This window comes from Lotus japonicus, chromosome 4, assembly GCF_012489685.1.
Source record: "Lotus japonicus ecotype B-129 chromosome 4, LjGifu_v1.2".
Classification (NCBI taxonomy): domain Eukaryota; kingdom Viridiplantae; phylum Streptophyta; class Magnoliopsida; order Fabales; family Fabaceae; genus Lotus; species Lotus japonicus.
In genome coordinates this window covers 28,713,144-28,719,538 of record NC_080044.1, presented here as the reverse complement: position 1 = coordinate 28,719,538, position 6,395 = coordinate 28,713,144, and the positions used below count along the sequence as shown (strand labels likewise).

Below are 6,395 nucleotides of genomic sequence, written 5' to 3'. Positions count from 1 at the left end.
AAAGATACAACAAGCATTCTCATCGCCCCACCAATCCGGTATTGCGGGAACACGGTTGGTCGACTCCACATGCTCATCAAGTTTGGGTTCTTCAACTGGCTCCTGAACTGGAACCACCATCTGTTCCGCTGGGACTTGGACTTCAGCAGCAACTTCTTCTGAAGGATCTATCTCCACTGAATCGGCCTGCGAACCTACATCTTATGGGTAGTAAAACCTCGATGGTGGATAAGGCATGGTGATCTTCCCTGTCATCCGTTGAATTTCCACTATGTTGCCCTGCTTATCCTTTCCTGTGAGTTTGACATCGCCGACATAAACCCGGCGGACCCCGGACGTGTCGGACGTCCAGGCCCGCTCCCTCTCCTCATCATACAGCTTCACCTCCCAGGAATGGGTCGTCGCTGTTATCTTCACGACCATTGATGACCCTGTTTTAGTAGTGTTTTTAGGGTCATTTCTTTGTTTGTTTTGAGTCTTTTTGTTGAGTCTCATGTAGTGTTTCATGCATTCTCATGCATTTTTATTCTTTTCTTTAGTCTTTATTTTGTTTTGGTAATTTAGTAGTTTTATAGGTAGTTTTCTTGCATTTTAAGTAAAGTTTAGGACTTGCATGGTTTTGTTGTGTTTTATGAAGGACCTCTTGTGCTAATGAGCTCTTGGAGCTTCTAGAATCTTCCTTGTCTTGTTGGTTAGGTTTGGAGTGCAGAAACTGAAGGAGACAGAAGGCCAAGAATCATGGAATTGATGAAGAACTTAAAGAGGATTGAAAAGAGGAGTTTTAGAAGCCAAAAAGTCCTTTTCAGGCGAGCTTAAGCGCCTAGGCGCTGGGAGTGGGCGCCTAGGCGCCAATAGGGTCCAGAGGCATGTTTTTCAACATGCAATTGGCGCTCAGGCACTCTGAATTGGCGCCTGAGCGCCCAGCTTCGTGTAATTTGCCTATAAATAAGGCTTAGGCCAATTTCTTTGATACATTTTGACATTTTACTCATTTTTGATCAAGTTTGAGAGCTGAGGAGAACTTTGGGGCCAAGGGAGGCTTCCAACTTGTACTTTTTCTCAGGTTTTATTTACATTTTCTTCATGAATTCACTAGCCATGAGTGGCTAGTTCTCTTTTTGCTTTGGGTTAAGAGATTCTATGAAATTTTAGTTTGTTAAATCCTATCTCTATGCATGAGTCTTGATTCAATCTTGTATTTCAATTCCTTATTGCATGTTTAGCTTTGGTGCACCTTTGCTATAGGCTAGATTATAATCAAATGGAAATTTGTTATGATTTAGGGACATGAATTGGAATAGGTCCTTCTATACTCGCTTCTAGGCATAGAGTGAGGGTAGGGTTTTGTTGGCCTGATTATACATGATATTATACCTCTTATGAATGTTTAAGTACACAAGGAATTGGGCTTAACTTTCAATTTGAGAGAATTACTTTTGTGAGGAATCAACTAGTAAGTACATAGGCTATAACAACAAGAGTTAAATCAAGGTTTCACATGCATAGGATAGGTGGACTGAAATGGATTAGATGATCAGCAACCCAAGGCAATTTTCCATCAATTGTTATTTACATCATTTTCAACATTGCTCTTTTGCAAATCTTTTGTCACAATCAACCAAAATCAATTTCTAAATTTTACTGTTTTAAGAACTTGCAAACTTTAGGCTTAAATCAACAATTCTCACTCACAATCCCTGTGGTTCGATATTTTAAAACCCGGAGGTATTCGTACACTTGCGAATTGACCAACAAGTTTTTTGCGCCGTTGCCGGGGATTGTTTGTGGTTTTCGATTTAAGTTAAAGAGTTTGTTTGTTTGTGTTACTAAGCATTGCATTGAATAGGTGTTACTAACCTTTTCTCTGTTTTGTGATTTCAGTTTATGCACGGTAGTCTTGGCACGGATCCACTGCTGTTTGATCCGGAGCCAGAACGCACCCTCCATCGTCGACGAGCTCAACAAAGAGCTGTTGAGTTAGCCGCCATGGCTGCCCATATGACGGAGGAGGAGATGCAAGCCCACATTGAAGAAAGAGTGAATGAGGCTCTTGCTCAAAGACTTCAAGAGCAAGAATTGGAGAATGCTAATCGTTCTCTTAGAGACCTCACCTCGACTGCCATGAGCTACGATTATCCGGGCAGCATAGTTTCCTCCGATGGCACGGGAAACTTTGAGCTGAGGCCGGCATTCATCAACTTGGTGAGCCAAAATCAGTATGGTGGAGGTGCTCTTGAAGATCCTCATGCACACATGGAGTGGTTTATCCGCAATTGCAACACCTACAGAGTTCAGAATGTTTCAGCGGACACCATCCGCTTGAGTTTATTCCCTTTTTCATTGAGGGATACTGCTGAAGAGTGGTTGAATTCACAGCCCCAAGGTAGCATTACATCTTGGGAAGACTTGGCTGAGAAGTTCACCACAAGGTTTGTTCCGAGAGCCCTCTTGAGGAAGCTCAAGAATGACATCATGACTTTTGCTCAATCCACCGATGAGAATCTCTATGAAGCTTGGGAGAGGTTCAAGAAGCTCTTGAGGAGGTGTCCTCAACATAACCTTACTCAAGCTGAACAAGTAGCAAAGTTCTATGATGGTCTCCAATATTCTTCGAGGTTTGGTTTGGATGCGGCTTCAAGTGGAGAGTTCGATGCCTTACTTCCACAAGTGGGGTATGAGTTGATTGAAAAAATGGCTATAAGAGCCATGAACTCTAGTAATGATCGCCAGGCCCGAAGAGGAGTCCTTGAGGTTGAAGCTTATGATCAACTTATGGCCTCCAACAAGCAACTTTCCAAGCAAATGAATGAGATTCAAAATCAAATGAAGACTACCAAGATTGGTGGTCGAGTTGCCAAAGTGGAGTGTGTGACTTGTGGAGGGCCACATGACAGCGAAGAATGCACAGAGACTAGACCGGAGGAGGAAGTGAAGGCTATGGGTCAAGCTCGGAATGACCCATTTTCAAATACTTACAATCTAGGATGGAGGAATCACCCTAATTTTTCTTGGAGACAAGGTGGTAGTGGGCAAGGAAATGGTTTTCAAAGACAATTTCCTAGCCAAGGATTCCAAGGCCAAAGCTCAAGACAACCTCAAGAGCGAGGAGAAGGTGAAGGTAGTGGTTCCAAGAAGAGCTTAGAAGAGTTGGTGGAAACTTTCATCAACTGGACAGAGAATAATTACAAGAATCAAGAGGCGGCTATCAAGAATCTTGAGAATCAATTTGGCCAGCTGGCCAAGCAAATAGCCGAGAGACCTCAAGGTAAATTCCCTTCCGACACTATCCCCAATCCTAAGCAAGAAAATGCCTCTGTTATAGCCACTAGAAGTGGGAGAGTGATGAATGAATTGAAGAAAAAACAGAGGGAGAAAAGAGAGAGGATAGAGTGGAAGGAGAAGTAGTTGTGCCTATTAAGGTGAGAGAGGAAGTTGATCTTACTCCTGAAACTAGCAAGGTTCCGTTCCTTAGAGCATTGGCTAAGAAGAGCTTAGATAAAAAGTTTTCAAAATTTGTTGAAGTTTTCAAAAAGCTCCATATTAGTATTCCTTTTGCCGATGCTTTGGAACAAATGCCTATATATGCTAAGTTTATGAATGATATTCTGCATAAGAGAAGAAGATTGAAGGGAGTAGATGAGACGGTGTTGATGACGGAGGAATGTAGTGCCATTTTGCAGCGGAAGATGCCAAAGAAAAGAAGGGACCCCGGAAGTTTCACTATTCCGGTGGAAATTGAAGGCATGGCGGATGTGGAAGCCTTGTGTGATCTTGGAGCGAGCATCAATTTGATGCCGCTCACCATGTTTGAGAGGCTTAACCTAGGAGAGGTTACCCCAACCATGCTCTCCTTGCAAATGGCGGATCAATCCCTTAAGACTCCATATGGGATTGTGGAGGATGTAATGGTGCGGGTGGACAAGTATGTGTTCCCCGTAGACTTTGTTGTGCTTGATATGGAGGAGGATGAGAAGATTCCTCTCATTCTTGGTCGACCTTTCTTAGCTACTGGTAGAGCTAAGATTGATGTTGACAAGGGTCACCTCATTCTCCGTGTTGGTAAGGAAAAGGTACGGTTTTCTGTTTTTAATCCTATGATTGAGACTAACCATGACAATGACTTTGTCTGTGATGTGATTAGAAGCAGGTCGAAGGTTTCGGAAGAGATCCCCAAAGTTAATGCCCAAATTGATGAGTTCCATCCGGCTCTCATCAAGCTTGTTAATGGTAACAAGTATGGGGGGTCCAAGTACGAGAACTTGCATGCTCATATGGTGAAGTTTACCCAAGCTAGCACCCTTGCTAAGATTGAGGGTGTTTCAAGTGATGAAGTGAAGATTAAACTCTTCCCTCATTCTTTGACGAGGGAGGCTAGAGTTTGGTTTGATGAGCAAGAGGACATAGCCTCATGGGAGGATTTACTCCGGAGGTTTTGTGCAAGGTTTCTTCCTTGCACTTGTGGTAAGTTAATCAATGGAAAGGAATTTCCTTCCTAACACCATCGGAAGGAGAGTCCACCTAGGACTATAACCTAGGGCTAAATGGGAGACAACCCATTCTTTTTATTTTATTATTTTCTATCTTTTAATTTTGTAGTATTTTAGGTGTTTAATTTCAAAAAAAAAGTAAAAAAGTAAAATTTTTGTGAAAAAACTGGGTTGAGCGCCTAGGCGCCAATTCATGGGCGCCTAGGCGCCAATTAGTGGCAGAGGCACTGCCTCTGTATCTGGCATGAGCGCCTGAGCGTTCCCCATGAGCGCTCGAGCGCTCTTATACGTTTTTTCTGCCAGATTTTGGGTTTTAAAACCCCAACCTTTCATTTTCCCACTCTTAACTCTCATTTCTCTCATAAAAACGCACCCCACTCTCTCCATACCCGATTTCTACTTCTCATTTCTCACTTGCACACACATTAGCTCTTCCTTTTGCTTCAAAGTTCTGCATTGCATCAAGTCTATTCCACTTGCACCCACTCACTCTCAAGTCAAGGTAAGTTCCATTTTCCACTTTCCTTCATTTTGGTTCATGAGTTTTGCAATGCATGCTTCTTTTGGGTAAGGGTGAGTGAATTTGTGTTAGTGCAAATTGGGTTTGGGTTGTATTTGTTCTTTATAGGTTGGTTTTGTGCTTAATTAGAAAGGGGGTGTGAATTTGTGAGGAATGGGTAGTTAGGATTTTGTGGATTAGTTTAGTTTAGCTTTTGCTTATAAGGTGTTTGATAGAATGCCTCAATGGGTTCTCTTAGTCGATTTCTGGCAAGTGCTTGTGGTAGTTTTTCTCTCTTTGCCAAAATCACTAAGAAACTTGTTGGGTGCTCTTAGGTTGTTCTATTTTTGTTTTTGTACAAAGTTTCTTCTTTCTTTTCTTTTTATTTTCGAACTAACATTTCTAACATTTGTGGCTTGTGTATGGGCTAACAATTTTGCAGATGCCTGTAAAAAGAGCAAGAACCAACACAAGAGCTGCAGCTTCTTCCTCCACCTCCCGGAGTTTTGATCGCTCCCGCTTCTTATCAGTGATTAAGGAGGAGTTTTACCAAGCTCACCTAGCACACAAGGAGTGTGTGAAGGAGCGGGGAGTTTTGTATCGGGAGGGAAGGAGAGACCTCTTGGGCATGCAGGAAGCCATGGAAATTAGGAGGTGGAAGAATTGGGTCAACCCCATTCCGTTTGCTTGTGAGGTCATGGTTAGGGAGTTCTACGCGAACACCTACTGTGACAATCAAGAGGACAGGTCCAGGCCACCAGTGAACTCATCTTGGTTCAGGGGATATGTGATTGATTACAATCCAGCAGTCATTCGCAGGCATCTTGGTCTCCTCACGGAGGACCAAGAGAAGGAGCTTTTCCCCGAGAAGGCCACTTATCATGAGCTCTTAGAGGAGAAGTCACCGGAGATCTTGGAGGACATGAAGGCAGTGATTGTTAGGCCTGGGCGGGACTGGGAAGCAGTTGAAGATGAGATCATTTTTGTGAGAAGGAAGGATATGACACCGCTGGCTAGAGTTTGGGCTGAATTTTTGCAGGATTCCCTCATTCCTAGCTCTAACAAATCTGAAGTTAGAGAGGTTACATTGGTTGCCATCTACTGCATCGTGAGAGGTCATCCTATGGACGTGGCCACCATCATTGCTGGTCAGATTTATTCCCTCTACAACAGGAGTAAAGACAAGCATCGACCCATCTTTCCTCACTTGATTTGCTCTTTGATTCATGCGGTGAGGGACAGAGCTAGGAGGCCAGTCCATGTTATTGAGAAGAGGTTGCCAGTGGCACCTCTGCTCAGTAAGGAGAGGATCGCTCAGCTTTATAAAGAATGGACGGCGAGGATGCCTCAAGAGGAGGAAGAGGAAGAGGATCCTGAGGAGCCAGCGGAAGAAGATGAAGAAGAAGAAG

The 6,395-nt window shown here is 43.4% G+C and overlaps 1 non-coding gene across 1 annotated transcript; it reads right to left on the bottom strand.

Moving 5' to 3' along the window:
* Positions 1-2,454: 2,454 nt before the first annotated feature.
* Positions 2,455-2,561, bottom strand: LOC130716315 (small nucleolar RNA R71). The gene has a single exon (XR_009011934.1). It is a non-coding gene; the product is annotated as a small nucleolar RNA R71 (small nucleolar RNA).
* Positions 2,562-6,395: the final 3,834 nt, after the last annotated feature.